This window comes from Haemaphysalis longicornis, unplaced genomic scaffold, assembly GCF_048455015.1.
Source record: "Haemaphysalis longicornis isolate Haplotype H1 unplaced genomic scaffold, Haemaphysalis longicornis Haplotype H1 scaffold_12, whole genome shotgun sequence".
Taxonomy (NCBI): Eukaryota; Metazoa; Arthropoda; class Arachnida; order Ixodida; family Ixodidae; genus Haemaphysalis; species Haemaphysalis longicornis.
This window is the reverse complement of record NW_027526225.1, coordinates 48,712,584-48,730,970: the sequence shown is the minus strand read 5'-3', so window position 1 is coordinate 48,730,970 and position 18,387 is coordinate 48,712,584. Positions and strand designations below refer to the sequence as shown.

Sequence of the window (18,387 nt, the reverse complement as noted above, 5' to 3'; positions counted from 1 at the left end):
ATAACGACCAATAAACAATTTAAAGCACGTCAACAATAACACAAATATTAGTGACAAAAGCAAACGTTGATCACCAAGCGTAATGAATATTGTCACGTAGGCAAAGATGAGGCAGTCGTCTTGAAGGAAAAGCACGTTTATTGGAGCAAACTTGTGCTCCACTAACAACTCAAAAAGTACACAGGCGGCGAAGCCGCAGTCAACAAAGTGACGTGCGTTGGCGAGCGTCGGGGAGTCGAATTAAAGCCGCGGCGTCTCCTCTGCAGGCAATAATTTGAATCTTTCGGCAGGCAACATTTGAATCTTTCGGCGCGAGTGTTTCTCGAACCATCGATTTACATTCAGAACAAAGACCGCGCACGGGGCACCTTGAGTATTTATGGTGACAGTACTGGCGATACCGCGGACCCCGAGCCCCCCAACATAAGCTGTGACCCACCGTGGTGATGTGTTTTTAAGATGAAGGGTAGAAGCCTCAAACGGTGGCTGTCAGAGCCCAGGTCAAGCTCCGGCGGATGGACTCCCTGTCTGTTTACCAGGCAGGAAGCTCCGGGACCTCTCTCGGTATCACGGTAACCCGAGCGATGGAAGTACCCCCGTCCCCTGCTTTTTCCTATGCCATATGGTAAACCGAAAAACTCCCTCCAATCCTGATCGGACCCTGAAAAGCGTCCGCACCGAAGAATCTTTTCCACCTCTTCCTGCCATCAACTCCCCGAAACCCGACAACTACCCACGTTTTTTGATAGTTGAATCTGTTGACAAATCCAAACCTCATTCTTCACAATCCGTATTCCTTGTATCGAAGTTTCTTGAAGCCATCCTTGGCAAGAGGTATAATGCTAAAAAACTAAGAACCGGTGAAGTCTTAGTTCAGGTCAACACGCAGCAGCAAGCCACAACTCTCATCAACCAAACCCGCATGGCAGACCTTGATATCAGAGTCACACCCCACCGCAGCCTCAACAGCTCCCAGGGTGTGATATCTGAGTCAGATCTCCTAACCGAGACAGAGACTGATCTGCTCGAAGGCCTAAAAGACCAAAGCGTCACAGCAGTAAGGCGAATCGTCATTAGGAGAGACAACAAAGAAATAGCCACCAAACATCTGATTCTGACTTTCGACCGCTGCACAGTGCCCGAGCATGTCAACATAGGTTTCATCCGTTGTTCTGTCCGGCCGTACATCCCGAACACGCGGCGCTGTTTCAAGTGCCAGAGGTTCGGGCATGGTACCAACTCCTGTCGCGGCAGAACAACATGTGCCAAATGCGCCAAGTATGATCATCTCTCCGACAACTGCACTGCAACCAACTTCACCTGCCCGAATTGCCACGGTCCACACGCAGCATACTCTCGCGCTTGTGAAAAGTTTCATCTTGAGAAGACAATCATTAACGTTAAGGTAACCGAAAACATCACCTTCCCAGAGGCGCGAAAGAGGTTCGCCTCTTTCCCCCTGGGGAGGTACGCCGACGCAGCTCGCCGGGGGGCGGAGCGGCGTCTTATTTCGGCAGGGACCCAGTACCGAGAGTCGGACTTCGTCCCGCCGCCGGCTCCGCCCCCACCCCCCCCCCCCCCCCTGGGCTGCCTCTTGCAGCCCAACCAGCCTCTGCACCGCTCGCTCACCCAGCAGCGGCTGTGGTGGCAACAACGTCTGTTGGGGATGCCGCTGCATCCACTGCTTCCTCTCCACCGGCCCAAACCACACGCAAGGGCAAGGAGATGGAGACGGAAGCAGTCGCAGCGGCCCCCTCCCCCGTTTCACTGCCTGTGCCATCTGTGGTGCTCCCCACGCCTTCGGCACTGGCAGCGCAGGCAAAGAACACCGGAAAGGGTACCACGTCAAGGGGGCCCAGTCCACTGGGCACCCCTTGCCTTCAGATGACGACATGGACGTCGAGCCCTTCCGGCTTTCATCGCAGCGGATGGAACGGGCTGCGACGTCCAGGTCAGTAGAGAAGGCCAGAAAACCCCTTCCAAGAGTGCAAGCCCCGAAAGACCCAACATAAATAGTCACACTGCAGTAGCTCTAACACATCATAATGGGAACAGAAAACATAGTTCAATGGAACTGCAGAGCCCTTCTGAATAATCTTGACGACATGCATGAGATTCTGCATGCGAACCAGCCAAGTTTAATGTGTGTCCAGGAAACACATCTGAACTCCAAACAAACAAATTTCTTGAATAGTTACCTGGTATACAGGAAAGACAGGGATGGCTGCACACACTCTTCTAGCGGTGTGGTCATAATCGCCCGCAAATCCTTAGCATGCCACCCTGTCACCTTGAACACCGTCCTTGAGGCTGTAGCAATCCGAACAATTATATTTAATAGGTTGATAACGGTATGCTCCATCTACATCTCTCCTGATCTTGCATTTCTGAGCCCTGACTTTGAGGCGCTGGTCGACCAGCTTCCTGAACCATACATCCTAACAGGCGACTTCAATGCACAGAATTCTCTTTGGGGCTCTTCTCGCACGGATGCCCGAGGTCGCCTGATAGATAAGTTTTTAACATCCTCTGGAGCATGCCTTTTCAACAAGAAACAGCCTGCATACCACAACATATGACACCATACATACTCAAATCTTGACTTGGCTATTGGTTCGGCAATTCTCTTTCCATGTCTTGAGTGGGGTGTGGGCACTGACCCATATGGCAGTGACCACTTCCCCACCTCACTAACATATATAGGTAAAGGCCCATGCAGTCCATCTTCCCACAACAGGTTCAACGAAGCAAGAGCTAACTAGAATACATTTACAGAGACATCCAAACTACACCACACATCCATAGGACCCCTACACGTTGAAGAAGCTACCCAACTGCTCACGGCACACATCGTCGACGCCGCCGAAAAGTCCATTCCCCACGCCTGTGGTACCCCGCGGAACCAGAGGAGGCCGTGGTGGAATGAGGACTGTAGGCGGGCGCGAGAGGCCCAGAACAAGGCGTGGGGTATCCTCCGTCGGTACCCCACGTCGGGTAACCTTATTTTGTTCAAACGGGCCAAGGCGTTAGGAAAACGTGTGCGCCGTGAGGCAAAACGAGAGAGTTGGCGTACATTCATAACATCAATAAACTCGTACACAGACACACGGAAAGTATGGATACAAATACGCAAACTCAACGGACAACAAACACACAGCCTGCCTCTGGTCAGCACTACAGGGGACACACTCGAAGACCAGGCTGACACACACGCACAACACTTCCAACACGTTTCTAGTTCAGCACACTACACAAACACTTTCATGAAACACAAACAAATGGCCGAAAAGAAGCCTATACTAGATAACAATAGGTCAACATCTTCTTATAACTCGGAGTTTTCACTTCATGAGCTGAGGGCCGCTCTGAGCACTTGTAAACCCTCAGCTCCAGGCCCAGGCAACATAACATATACAATGATACAGCACCTGCACTCAGACACTCTTCTAACACTCCTCCACCCATATAACAAGATTTGGCTTTCGGGGCACTTTCCTCGCTCTTGGAGGGAGGCTATAGTAGTGGCTCTCTTGAAGGAGGGAAAGGACCCGTTGTCCCCCTCGAGCTACCGTCCAATAGCCCTGACGAGCTGCCTGTGCAAGCTTCTCGAGAAGATGATAAATCGCAGGCTCGTGTACGTCCGTGAATACAACGGTCTTCTCGAGAGCTGCCAGGCAGGCTTCAGGGCGGGGCGATCCACGAACGATCAACTCGTATCTCTTGAATCTTATATAAAGAATGCCTTCGTTCATAAACAGTATTGTGTAACTGTGTTTTTCGACCTCGAGAAGGCCTACGACACCGCTTGGCGGTACGGGATGCTCAGTGACCTCAAGTCATTCGGTGTCTCGGGTAACATGTTAAACACTCTTGTCAGTTACAGAAAAAACGTTTCGAGTGAGAGTCGGTGGTGCACTCTCAAGGGTTCACCTGCAAGAAAATGGCGTGCCACAAGGTAGTGTGTTAAGCTGCACTCTATTCATTGTTAAGATGAACTCCCTTGGGAAGGCATTGCCACCTACAATCTGCTATTCCATGTATGTAGATGACGTCCAGATATCCTATAAATCATGTAATATGTCAATCTGCGAACGTCAAGTCCAGTTTGGTGTCAAGAAACTTGCCGGCTGGGTAGACAAGAATGGTTTTAAATTGAATCCTGCAAAAAGTTCGTGCGTTGTGCTCTCCAGGAAGCGTGGGGTCCATCCGGACCCAGACATTCATCTTAATGGCGTGTCGCTTCCTGTCAACAAGGAGCACAAGTTCTTAGGTGTGGTGTTTGATCACAAACTCACATTCATTCCCCACATCGAGGAACTTAAAAATAAATGTCTCAAAACATTGAATATACTTAAGGTTCTCTCCCACCAATCCTATGGTTCCGACAAAGAACTGTTGCTGCGCTTGTATACTGCTTTAGTTGGGTCTCGTTTGGACTATGGACGTGTGGTGTATGGGTCGGTGACTAAGACAGCTTTGCGAATTCTTGACCCATTGCTACACTTGGGCCTTCGTCTTTTGTCGGGTGCTTTTCGCACTAGCCCTGCTGAGAGTCTTTATGTCGAGTGTAATAAGTGGAGCCTTGAGAACCGACGAAAGTACATGGGCTTGCTTTATACTTTTAAAATTTCATCGCTGAATAATCATCCTTTTTATTCTGTCTTTACCGATACATCAACATCTCTGCTCTTTGTAAATCGCCCATCCGTTCCTCTGCCTTTTTCACTTAGAGTGAAAGAACGAGCCTCGGATCTCAGTGCTTCGTTTTTAGATGTGTACAGGTCATCCGTTTCTAACAGTTTACCGCCTTGGCAAGTTCGCCCTGTGTCGTGCGACCTTTCTTTTATGAGACTTGACAAAAATCGTGTACCACGAGCTGCAATACTGCAGCACTTTCTGTCTTTGCAGTTTAAATACACATGTGCAGAATTTTATAGTGATGCTTCTAAAACCTCCACTATGGTGTCGTCCGCGTCTCATGGTTCAAATTTCAATTCAGCCAGAACCATGAGCGTGTACACAACAATTTTTTCAGCAAAAGCATATAGAATATTTCTGATTGTACGACACATTCTTGAAAATCATATTCCCAATTCCATCATCTATACAGATTCTCTGAGTGTTGTTCGCGCACTGTCATCGCACAAGCCCCACAAAAACCACATAGTTAATTTTGTATTCAACACTATCACGTCCGTGTATGCACAAAAACATGAGCTGGTCCTCTGCTGGGTGCCAGGACACGCAGGGCTAGCTGGAAACGAGTTGGCAGACAAGAGGGCTGCTGCTGCTGCATTCAGCAACACTGTAGACATTACGATACCTTACATAGACCTCAAGCCACACATAAGACAACACCTGCGCAGAACATGGCAAACACACTGAGACGAACAGACAGACAACAAAGTACACGTAATAAAGCCACACTTGGGACGGTACACAGCTGACTCACGCAACAGACACACGGAAGGCGCCTTGGGTAGGCTGCGGATATGGCACACCCATGCGACGCATTTGTATCTGCTGACGGGATCCTCTAGACCCCAGTGCAGCAGATGCGGAGAGGCCCTATCCGTAGTGCACATACTAATCACATGCAAGGCAGTTCACACAACACGACACAAACACTTCAGAGAACTCTACAGACAACATATTCCCCTACAACCATCGTTATTTCTAGGTGACGATGCCATGGTTTCCGTGAAACGTGTGTTTGAGTATTTGTCAGAAGTCAAGTTTTTAAACCTCATTTCCTACCACGCATAATCAAATCTGGCCCTATACACCAGCCATCAGCATTATCTTTAATTGATTTTACTATGTTCTGTTTACACGTTTTTTTACCTACCCTGTTTGTGGTAACCACTTCACTTCATTAAATAACCTTTTCTCTGGCGCTCTTTGCCCTTAGTCGGCCTTGCGCCATAAAAACCCAACCATCATCATCACATTCAGAACAAAGAACATTATTCTAGGCTTTTCAGGTTAGTTCGGAATGCTCTCCCTATCAGAAGAGATAACACATGCGGCATAGAAAAAAAGAATGGAACACGCGCTCCCCTTGGCACACAGATAACACAGACCGGCGCAGCCGGGCGGTAAAAGCAAAACATAAATAAACAAATCTAATGCGTGGTTTGCGGCAATATTTATATGTTTAACTGACGAGAAAAAACGCAGTATTTGCTGATACGAAAACAAACGAAAAATATAAATGCTCGCTACAGGTAAGCATCTCGAAGTTATCTTTTGCACGCGGTACATAATTGCCTTGTGCACCAAAGCTATGACAATGCTGCAACTGCTGTCAAACCCGGTTGCATTTCCCAGTCCCCATCCTCTAGCAACGCTAACTTGAAGAATCCAGGCAAAACAACACCAAATTTGGTTTTGGCCATGCAGGAAAATATGGTGTTTCCCTGTTCTGCCTCTCACACAGACGACCGCTTTCACATACGATACCTGCAGCACTAATGATAGCTATCGAACACTAAGAATACACGCAGTTTGCGCTAATTTGCGCGGAAACCAATGAGTCGTCTGATCACCCAGCTATCTATCTAAACCAGGCGACGAGTTGATTGTTCTTTACGAGAAAAAGCCATGGTTGGGAGACTGTACTTAGAATCGAACTGAGCAATAGTCTCTAAAGTTAGCAAAGCGCGAAGGGCAAAACAAAAAGCGCGGTCACGTTCGCTTGCACGCGTAGAAATTCGGACATCAGTTGCAATGAACCTGTCGCGTTGTGCAGATCGCTACACGCTGTAAATTTGAATATTTTCTACTGCAGCTTCAGTCCGGCGGCGTGGTCTAGCGGAACAGACCATGCCGCCGGACGGAATCTGCAGTAAATAATTGTCAAGTGTACAGGATGGCATTTATCTAATAATAGGACAATAATATTAATAGGGGACTGTAACTGTGTATTAACAGCACGTGATAAGACATGCAACCGGCCTTTTCAGGATGTGAGCACTGAGGTGTTACTTAAGCAGATCGTAGTATACGGGATGGAGGATGATGGTAAATTTATGGAAGGAGCCAGAAGCGTACACTACACCCCCTTCCAGGGTACAAGCCACGCCCGCCCCGACCGGATATAGATATCTTTAGAACTGGTTCCGAAGTTGCGCCACTGCAGTTCTCTGCCAATGTCCTTTTCTGACAATTGTATGGTCTATTAAATGATTGGGTGCAAAAAAGAAATGATAGTTTCACATGGGACTTGTGGAAGTTAAATGGAAAGCTTTTAAAAGACGAATGCTTCGCTGGCTTAGTTATAAAAAAACTCGGCAAAATTGAGCAGGACGTCCAAAATAGGGTGGCAGAAATGTGGAAACTAACTAAACAACCAGCCAAATTAAGGTATCGAAGAACCAGCTGCATAAAGTACGAACAAAAAAAAGAAGGAAACATCGCTACGAGATATGATGCAAACGTTGACAGAAAAATAAAGCAAACAGCCTGGGGATTATACAGACAAACAAAACAAAAACTAGAAATATTAGTCGATGAACGCTATCAAGGAGCGCTAGTGCGAGCAAGCCCAGAACAGGAGATAGCGGGTGAAAGGTCTACGAAAAGGGCTTTGGAATTGGAGAAGGCGCACACTAGACGGGTCCACATAAGCGGTATTGATTGGAGTGGCCTAACATCAGAGGATAACAACCACATTAAGCGTGCGTTCTTCGAGTACTATAACTCGCTTTTCGCTTTCCGGGTAGTTGAAATAGAATACCTCAACAAAGAATTTCTTGGCAGCATGCCGAGACTGGATGATGAAACAAAGGAGCTGTTACAACAGCTAATAACAGTAAGAGAAGTTGAAGAGGTTATTGACAATTTAAACTCGTGAAAGTCGCCAGGGCCGGATGGTTTAGGTGCACTACAAAGAATTTAAAAGTGGTAACTGCCGTTTTCAATGAAGCCTTCTATTTGAATGTCCTGCCACTTTCTTATGGATCCGCTCACACGATATTAATTCCAAAAACCGAAGATGGGAAAAACCTAAACAAATTACTTCATACACTCATTTCACTCACGAATGTTGATTATAAACGTTTTATGGAAATGTCAGCACGTAGGCCATTGGGAGTGATTCCTACAATAGTAGGCTCTCATGAAACCTGCTGTATACGGGGAAGTCCTACAAGGCGCGGAGTGCTTGAGTGTAGCGATGCCGCATAAGTAGATGTCGCGGTGCTTCAGCTGGATCTCGAGAAGGCTTTTGATTGTGTGCCACATAAAGTGTTGTTTTGTATCAATGTAGGTTCTGTTATCAAAGATGGGATGGCTCTGGCACACCGAAATTGCAGTGCGCGGTTAGTGGTGAGTAAGACATTGGGAGCGCCAATTGACGTGCAACGCTCGGTGCGTAAGGGCTACCCACTCAGCCCACTATTGTTTTGTATTTACAATGAAACGTTCTGTTTGCGTATCCTAAAACACGTAGATATTCGTAGATTCCGCCTTCTTGATGCCGAGTGTCATGAAGTGAATCCCAAGACGACGACGACAAACCAGACACGCTCTCTGCACTCTAAGAAAAAAGGTGGTCAAAAGAGAGTCCCCGGCGCCGCGACTACCTTTTACGCTTGGCGAGTCAAAAGGGAGTCACAGAACATAGTCATAATTTTGGCGACCCTTCTTTGACTCGGGTTGGGGCGCAACTTTGCGGGAGAGGGGAACTGATACGAGGAGCGTAGAAAACAAAAAAAAAAGATGCCGCTCTGATTGGTCGCCGCAGGTGTGACGTCAGGCGTTTCCCGCGAGCAGGCGAGCAGGCGCCGCGGAGTGGAAATTTTTGAACTGCCGGCGTGCTCCGCCGGAGGGGCGTTCTTTGTGTTGTGGCCGTTAGGGTGGTTTTCGTAACTACGTGGTCTCGCTGGTCAGTGTCGCGACAATTTTACAGTGCGTTTGTCGTGCTCCACGTGAGGACAGCGTCCATGATATGGGAAGATATACGGACGGAGCTGCGGCAACACAGCAACTGCATCTGATAGAGGTAAGTGAAGTATTCACCGCGGCGAGAGATTTTCCCTCGTGAAAATACTTCGTGCACTCTGCGAATAACGCTCAATTGTGTAATATGCTGCTTGAATACTATGCGGACGTTCGTGGCAGAAGCATCCAACAGCATGTCTGCGTGAGCGGCAGGTTTTTCGACGGACTGAGTATGCGAACAGGGCAGCAAGACCGTTGGCGCTAGCCGCCGCCGATGGCTCACCGCCGACGAAACGGCGACCTTGAACACGATGGCCGCTCCACGGTCTAGGCGCAGTGAAAGTTTGTTCTACTTCCTCTGGCGCTTTTATTTGACCCTGAACACGGAACGCTGAGTGCGCTTTGATGAATTTGGCTCAGGCTGACAGAGGGGCGAAATGTCAACATGAAAAGAAACGAGTAGGTGTTCGACAGCGGCTTATTTCGGCGCCGAGCAGCAGTCACTTCGTACAAATGCGGGACGCGTATGTATTGGTAGAATATAATTTTGCGCTAACAGTAATGAACAATTCAAATACGAACCGCGGAGCGCACGGCCGAAGATCATAGAGAAAGAAATACTTTTTTATTTCTCTATGCGAAGATCCCGGTGCCGTCACCTGGCAGCGGCCGAGGAAAACGTGCGGACATGCGTAGTTGAGATGTCAGGAGCGAGGCTGCGTGTCCCACTGCGATATTTTGCTGTCTGCTCGCTCGCATGTTTGCTTTGTCGCCATGCCGCAAGAGCGCTGACAACAATTGTTAGTGATCCGGCGCGAGATAGTATGGTATCTACGGCCACTGTGTGCTCGGCTCACACGAGCGCCTGCTCCCCCTGTGTGCTGGCGTCACATTGCCGACATAGCTTTGCATGTAGGGTGCAGTAACTTGAGCAAATAACGATGGACACCTGGGTCGCGCCCAAACCATGCTCAGTACTGCCCGCTCCGCAGATTTTACTAGCACTAATGGGCCTGCCCTCCTCCCCTCCCCCAGCCCTCACTCTCACTATAATGTTTGCGAAGGTAAACTAGTGTCAAATAAGTTCCCTTTGATAACGGTTGAAGGTGTATCAACTGTTCCATTGCAGTGGCCATCAACCAAAGGAAACGCCGGGTACCTCGAGGAAGCTTGATTGATTGAAGGGTTTAATGCACCAACGCAACGCAGGCAATGAGGAACGCTGTAGTGGAGGGTTCCGGATTAATTTTGACCATCTGGGGATCACCTCGAGGAAGCTGGCGTAGCTTTGTGGTTAAATGATACGGTGAGGCATAGTAAAATGCGGTTTTTATTTTTCAGGTTATCATGTCTGAATCCCGCGTCGGTAATCTTACGGTGGCTGGTGCTAGAGGAATATAGGAGGTGCGCAGACCGCTTTTAATGCTACTCCAGCGCAGAGATGTGCCCGTTATGAGACCATTTCTATGTTTTGCTCGCAAGCCTGGTCTCGCCTGCTCCAGCAACGCGTAGATGTTTTGTTTTTTGTATAAACATGAAATTGCGCACCATCCTGCTGCAGCTTGCGCACCGTAAGCGTTTTGTTCTTAGGCCGCCGGTCTAACGAAAGGTATATTAGCATTGTGTGGGCTTTGGAGTGAACTATTATTATGCGTTAGGGTGGCGCAGGAGCGTTTGCAAGGCCACATTCGGGAGCATAAGGCGGGGAATATCCTCCTTAACGAGCACACGTACGTGGAAATCAGGCACAAGGAAGCAGGCAAGGAAATTTGTGTGCACGCCATGTCCGGCTATACCTAAGTATAATGAGCGTTATCTTGCACTAGATGACAATTCCTTTGTAGTACTATAGCTCCACACCGCTTTTAACTCTATAATTGTCTGCTTCACGGCGAATTGCAAATTAGGCCGCTTCGCGCTAGCTGAGCCGTCAAATAAACGTTTCTAGCGCTAGCCAGCACAGCTACCCTTCGGAAAAAAAGTCTATGAAGCGCGAGCGGTACAAACTCAAAGAACGAAAAAAAAAACCTCGTGGACAGGCCACGATAATTTTATCATGGGGGTGCGACAACTCGCCTTAGACGGCGCAGGTGCGTTACGATAGAGGGGGAGAGCGAGAAGGAGGGAAGGAGCCGCCAACTGCCGATGAGCGGCCGGGATAAATGTGACGGCAGTATTTCTCTTTCGCCTTGAGGAAAAGCCAACTAGGTTGGGGGGGGGAATTCCGGCGTCATTTGCCGTTCGATATAGCGGGTTTCGCTTGTATTTTCATTCGATATAGACGTAATTTTTGCTATATGTTTCACTGCAACTATACTGTTACCGGAAGGAGTTCAACATACTGGATAAATCGATGCAAATGGTTGCCATCAGTTGGGTTCGGCTATACAACTTTAGTTTGTTCTCTTTACAGATGCAAAAGGTGTCAGCGCTCCTGTTTGGTTGCCCTATTTGGCGAAGGAAAGAGAGGATGACATCTTCACGATACTGGTGAGAACAGTGAGCTTAATTTGCGAATTAGATGGCAACATTGGCAAAGGGCTCTTTGCTTGAGTTGCCCTCGGCATTAAAAATATTAGGGTGTACCCAATCTTAAACTAAAAGAAATGATTACATGTAAGAGGCAGCAGCTGGGAAAAAATTGTTGCTCTTTAAAGGAGCCATGAAGAGAAAATACAACTTCGTTTAATTTGAAAGAACGAGGATTCAGTATCTTACTCAACTCCATTACAGCCACAAAAGTTGTTTTTTTAACGAAAAAAACGCAAGAAGTATTTAAAAACTTTCAAATTTTGCGCCACGGTGACGTGTTATGAGCAAGAATGACGTCATACGGGCCAACAATAAAACATAATTTTCAGTGTGTTAACTGCAACTTTAGCATTCAAGTGATGCGGTCAAATGGAACTAGAGGCCCCATTACAGACGTCCAGTCATCTGTGGTCGCGATAGGTCAGTTAGGCGGCCGCCAATCGCACAAACAAGGTTCCGTGACGTCATAGAAAAGTTGCGGGAAATTGGCTAGGGGGTCGCGACTGCTTCAAACGTTTTCTTTAATATCTCCGTTATTTGTTCGAAGATTGCGATGATATTGGTATCATTGTTATCGGGACTAAGCACTCTTTCTAATAACCCCAACTTGTATTTTGTCTTCATGGCTCCTTTAAAAGGCTGGCTGACGTGTTTAGGCTTAACGTTCATGGTTACTTTGACCAGAGGTAGCGAAATAGCCCTGACCCTGTACTTTTTTGGTTTCCTAAAGGTGAAGTGCACTCAAAATTTCGGTTTCTTGATAACCTCAATTTTGTAACTTACCATAAAGAGAAGCCTTAAGGGGAGCTCCAGACCGTGGGAAGGAACCAGTGTGTTTAAGATATCAGCCAGCAAAGTCAAGCTTTGGAAATATCCACAGTGGGGTAGTTGCTAGGGTTTTTTCACATCTTGAAGTAGCACAGACTAGATACAGACATGTGAAGTCGAAAATGGACAAACAGCGCTTTGTAAATGGTTCGGCGCAACATGGTATTTACTGTGTAACTTGTCCTCATGTAATTTGTGAGTGCGTGACCTAAGCACCTATTCCAGGAAAAAAAATTTACTTCCACAATATGTGCGCTCCAAAAACGTTTTGCTGTGTTAGCTGTGTACACAGCCATGGGATAAAGCTGAACATAGCAAAAGTGCGAGAAGAATGCAAATGCAATGGGTGAAGCAGGGCATTTTCTGAAGCAGGACATTTGCTAAATGGGTTATTCGTGAACAAAGAAGCAACGAATGTAGATGGAAGGGTCGGCGGTAGCTCAGCGCTTTTTCGGTCTCTTCGGTTATTTTGATCTTATCACCAAGCGTTAGTGGCATTTGTGGCATTTGTTTGTTGTGCTCAGCCAGAAAAATAAAAATTCACCTTGTGGCTCTGAGCACCCTTCACCGATTGTGAACAAAAAAACAGGCACGAGCGGCTGCAGTCGCGATTGCTTGAGATAATGCCTTGAGCATACTGGGGTAGTAAAGAAACGAGTAGAAAAAGAGTAGTGCCTCAAAGAGACAAGCCGGGAGATAGCGAAATGTTAAAGGAAAGGCTGTGGCTAGCGTTCCGTCCGGACGGAACGATATACAAGTGCTAAAATTCCATCCAGACGAAACAGAGCGCTATCCTTCCGTCCAGACGGAGTACAACTGAGAGCTTAGCGTTCCGTCCAGACGGAGCCGGCGTAAAATTTGTACAGTTCCGTCCAGGCGAAAGTAAAACCGGCTGAGTAGACGCGGCCTCGAGTATTCATATTTGGTGTAGGGGGTGCGCCTCGGATGATGGCCCAATCATACCGGGTTCGATTCCCCCCGGACATTTTTTTTTGCGTTGTTGGGCCAGCGTTTTGTAACAGCTAACTTAGCGCCCAATTTACAATTGATGTGGTGAGAGCGGTCGGTCTTCACTTTGTACTCAACAGAGCCAAGGCCGACGTAGCCATCGCTAGATACGCCCGATCTCCTGTAATTATAACCAGTGATTAATTAACAGTGATTCAGGCTAGTCAGTGAGCGGAAGCGGTTTGGCCGGTTGGTTAAAGATAAAAAAGACTGCTCTCAACGCGAGTTATGTTTCCTCTGGACAGAACTTTAGTGACAGTTGCCATTCCGTCTGGACGGAACGCGAAGAGAAAAGTGACGAGTTCCGTCCAGACGGAAAGGGTCACTAAAGTTCCGTCCAAAGGAAACACAACCCGCGTTGAGAGCAGTCTTTTTTTATTTTCACCCAACCTGCCAGATCGCTTCCGCTCACTGACTAGACAGAGTCACTGTTAATTATTACGCGAAGAGAAAAGTGTCGAGTTCCGTGCAGACGGAAAGGCAGCTGTCACTAAAGTTCCGTCCAGAGGAAACACAGCTCACGTTGAGAGCAGTCTTTTTTTTTCTTCTTACACAACAGGCCAAACCGCTTCCGCTCACTGACTAGCCAGAATCAATGTTTATTATTAGTCATTATTAGTAATCACAGATGATCGGACTAACTCTATCTCAATCCGAACGGATCTCCAAGCCGCTAGCCGCCACCCGCTTCACAATATTTCAGCGACAGCAGTCGGTATTGATTTTTACCCAACCGGCCAAACCGCTACCACTCACTGAGACTAGCCTGAGTCCCTAGCTGTTAATTAATCACTGGTAATAATTACAGGAGATCGAGCGTAACTAGCGATGGCTACGTCGGCCTTGGCTCTGTTGAGTACGAAATTTAAACCGACTTGGCGCGAAGTTAGCTGTTACAAAACGCTGGCACAACCACGCAAAAAAAACCATGATCCAGGAGAATCGAACCCGGTACGATTGCGCCATTGTCCGAGGCGCAACCACTACACCCAATATAAATACTCAAGATGGCGTCTAATCAGCCGGTTTTGCTTTCGTCTGGACGGAACTGTACAAATTTCACGCCGGCTCCGTCTGGACGGAACGCTACGCTCTCAGTTGTATTCCGTCTAGACGGAAGGATAACCCGCAGCGCTCCGTTCCGTCTGGACGGAACGCTAGCCACAGCTTAAAGGAAAATGTGGCAAAAAAGCGGAATGAAAGGTGGGAAGTATGCAGGTTTTTTAACCGCAATAGGGGTGTCAGGTTGCGAGTCGTGCATCACATGAAGCTAGCTGCGTGTACTTGTGCCTTATACAACCGGTGTATTTAATGCGTAGGTTCTAAGGGCAGGTTGCTGCGACCCCAATCATTAATCATAAGAAGCGGGTCTTCGCATAACCGGGGGGTGTACTATAACTGAGCTTTCCCTGTAACTTATCATCGCAGGTATTTTCTTTTTCAGTCCACGTGGCATAGTAAAGACAGTCAGAGTAATAATTTATACATATTGATGACTGTTCACATAAAGAACTTTTTTTACAGCAACTAAATTTCAGCATTATTTGTCTTTTTTTTTACAGGACCCAAATACTGCATCCTCGTACCCGACTCTGCTGTACACGGGGAGCAGCCCACTCGGGTCCGACTCAATTAAGGTGGTGTGCGAACATGTATCCGTTAACGTCTTTGACTTCACGTCAGGAATCGCTCTTTTATGTGCCATGTACTGGGCATACAACCTGCAGTACGTGAAGTCTGCAAAGCAGACCTTTACAGTTTCGGAGGAACTGATGGTGGTGCAAACGAGCGCATGCTTGAGCACCTTAATGCCGGCGACAAAGGTAGTCACTACCTTGAGAGCTCGTGCAGGGAAAGCCAGGGAATAAATACATTGTCCAGCGCCAGCAGGTCAACTGGTGGGTGTTGCAACATATAGCCTCCGAGTAAATTTCTGCGTTCCAAAATGAACAAAATATTCTCAGGAAAATTATAACAATCATCAATTAATAATTCTTTAACACCCTTTTTTTAATGCTCATTTGCATTGCGTATGAGTGGGCAAAGTGGCCTTACTATAAAGCCGAACCTAGCTGTATGCATTAAATAGGAATGTGTTCAAGATTACAATTTTATTAAGCAATAACACTCTCCCGAACTCTGTTTTGTGTATTTTATTGTCCTGTTTTCAATTTGCGAGTTGTATTGTTCTAGAATTTTTTCACTTCAGTTGTCTAAAGTGACATTTTCAAATATTTGTTTTTATGTGGTTTTAAGAAAATTTGTGTTTTCATATTCACTTGACATTTTGTTAAGTTGTGAGCCAGCAGCTGATGGCTGATCACTGTTGTATGGTTGTGTTTTGTATATGTGAGCTCAAGTGTTGCTTGACCCGTTCAATGTTACAATTTGTTATTTGAGACACGAATGTTGTCTAAGGTGATAATTTTGAATCTTGTATTTTTCACGTTTCTTCTATTCATGTATATGTTGTCTAAGACAAACTCGTGATTTTTATTTCTTGTAACATTTTTTCTATAAATGTGGTTTTAAGAAAATTTGTGTTTTCATATTCACTTATCATTTTGTTAAGTTATTGAGCGAGCAGCTGATGGCTGATCACTGTTGTAGGGTTGTGTTTTGTATATGTGAACTCAGTGTTGCTTGTCCCGTTCGATGTAACAAGTTTTTGTTATGTGAGACACAAATGTTGTCTAAGGTGATAATTTTGAATCTTGTATTTCTCACGTTTCTTATAGTCGACTATATGTTGTCTAAGACAAAAACTCGTGATTTTTATTTTGTATCAACTTTTTCTAGTCATTGAGCCAATGCATAATTTAAAACGGTTGTAGGCTTTATTTCAATAAAATAGTTGTGTTGGTACTTTGCATTGATGTTTCTTGCATGTATGCATGGCTGTCCTTATAGGGTCATAATAGTATCTGTATCGTATTTTTTACCCTATCGACTCTGAAGGGATTCTGTTTGCTCGAGTCGGAAAATAGTCGACTGGACTTTTTCTTTGCAGATTTTCAGTGTCGGTGACGGTGCTGCAGAGTCCTGCATGCTCTATCTCAGGGGTCACGGGATTCCCTTTCAGCAGGTCAGGGCGACTTGGCTCGGTTCATGTAGTAGCCAAAGTAGCCAAGCGGGCTCTCTCTAGCCAAACGGAGAGTCTGTGTGACTACTTTTACTAGTCGCAAAGTAGTCATGAAGACTCCCTTCGTTTGAAAATTAGTAGTCGAGGTGACTTCCCTTACAGAGTCCTGCATACCCGTTTTTGACTCGGTCTAACAGAGTCACAAGACTCTTTTCCAAACAGAGTCAGGACGACTCTCATTGCTGGGCCATAACGTAGTCAAGCAGACTCTTTTTGTTTGTTATTTCGGAGTCACCGTGACTAATTTTCAGGAGTCCTGCAGACTCACTTTTGTCTCTTCGTCACGACTCCCTCCCTAAGAGTCCCAGGACTCTGTTTGAAAGAGAGTCTGGTGACCCTCCCCATAAGAGTCCAAAGGTGGTCAATTCTGTAGCAAGCCAATGACTCTGTAAAATGAGTCAATACTGACTACCTTTTTTCTTAGAGTGTGGGCATGTTTCAAAACCCCAGAACACCAATATCATCAGCGTCTTGTGGGGTCATTCACCCCCCACACACGAGCCAGCCAATCGGAAGCACCCAGCGACAGCGGTCGGCGGGCAGAGGCGAGCCAGAGAACACCGAGGGAAAAGAGAGGCTGTGACGTGGGGAGCGTGACCGGGATGCGCGGTGGTCGTCCGACGGGACCCGTGCCGTGCTCCAAGAAGTCCTCCACAGGCGCAACCTCCAAGACATCTCCTCCGCAAAGAAGTCAGGTCGTCCGACATCGGTATAAGAACGTGATGCCCCAAGAGAGCTGCGTCGCCTACTACGCGACGGGAGCTCGGAGCTCGCACTACACTCTAAGAAAAAAGATAGTCAGTACTGACTCATTTTACACAGTCGTTGGCTTGCTACAGAATTGACTACCTTTGGACTCTTATGGGGAGGGTCACCAGACTCTCTTTCAAACAGAGTCCTGGGACTCTTAGGGAGGGAGTCGTGACGAAGAGTCAAAAGTGAGTCTGCAGGACTCCTGAGAATTAGTCACGGTGACTCCGAAATACTAAACAAAAAGAGTCTGCTTGACTACGTTATGGCCCAGCAATAAGAGTCGTCCTGACTCTGTTTGGAAAAGAGTCTTGTGACTCTGTTAGACCGAGTCAAAAAAGGCTATGCAAGACTCTGTAAGGGAAGTCACCTCGACTCCTAATTTTCAAACGAAGAGAGTCTTCATGACTACTTTGCGAGTAGTAAAAGTAGTCACACAGACTCTCCGTTTGGCTATAGAGAGCCCGCTTGGCTACTTTGGCTACTACATGACCCCAGCCAAGTCGCCCTGACCTGCTGAAAGGGAATCCCGCGACCCCTGAGATAGAGCATGCAGGACTCTGCAGCACCGTCACCGACACTGAAAATCTGCAAAGAAAAGTCCAGTCGATTATTTTCCGACTCGAGCAAACAGAATCGCTTCAGAGTCGATAGGATAAAAAAATACCATACAGATACTATTATGACCCTATAAGGACAGCTATGCATACATGCAAGAAACATCAATGCAAAGTACCAAAACAACCATTTTATTGAAATAAAGCCTACAACCGTTTCAAATTATGCATTGGCTCAATGACTAGAAAAAAATTGACACAAAATAAAAATCACGAGTTTTTGTCTTAGACAACATACAATGGACTATAATAAACGGGAGAAATACAAGATTCAAAATTATCACCTTAACATTTGTGTCTCACATAACAAAAACTTGTTACATTGAACGGGACAAGCAACACTGAGTTCACATATACAAAACACAACCCTACAACAGTGATCAGCCATCAGCTGGTTGCTCACTAACTTTACAAAATGATAAGTGAATATGAAAACACAATTTTTTTTAAAACCACATTTATAAAAAAATGCTACAAGAAATAAAAATCACGAGTTTGTCTTAGACAACATATACATGACTAGAAGAAACGTGAAAAATACAAGATTCAAAATTATTACCTTAGACA

At 46.5% G+C, this 18,387-nt stretch overlaps 1 long non-coding RNA gene across 1 annotated transcript; it reads left to right on the top strand.

Annotated features, from left to right (window-relative positions):
* The first annotated feature begins 8,835 nt into the window (after window positions 1–8,835).
* Window positions 8,836–16,141, top strand: LOC144161953 (uncharacterized). The gene is made up of 3 exons (XR_013320541.1): window positions 8,836–9,004; window positions 11,357–11,433; window positions 14,874–16,141. It is a non-coding gene; the product is annotated as an uncharacterized LOC144161953 (long non-coding RNA).
* The last annotated feature ends 2,246 nt before the right edge of the window (window positions 16,142–18,387 follow it).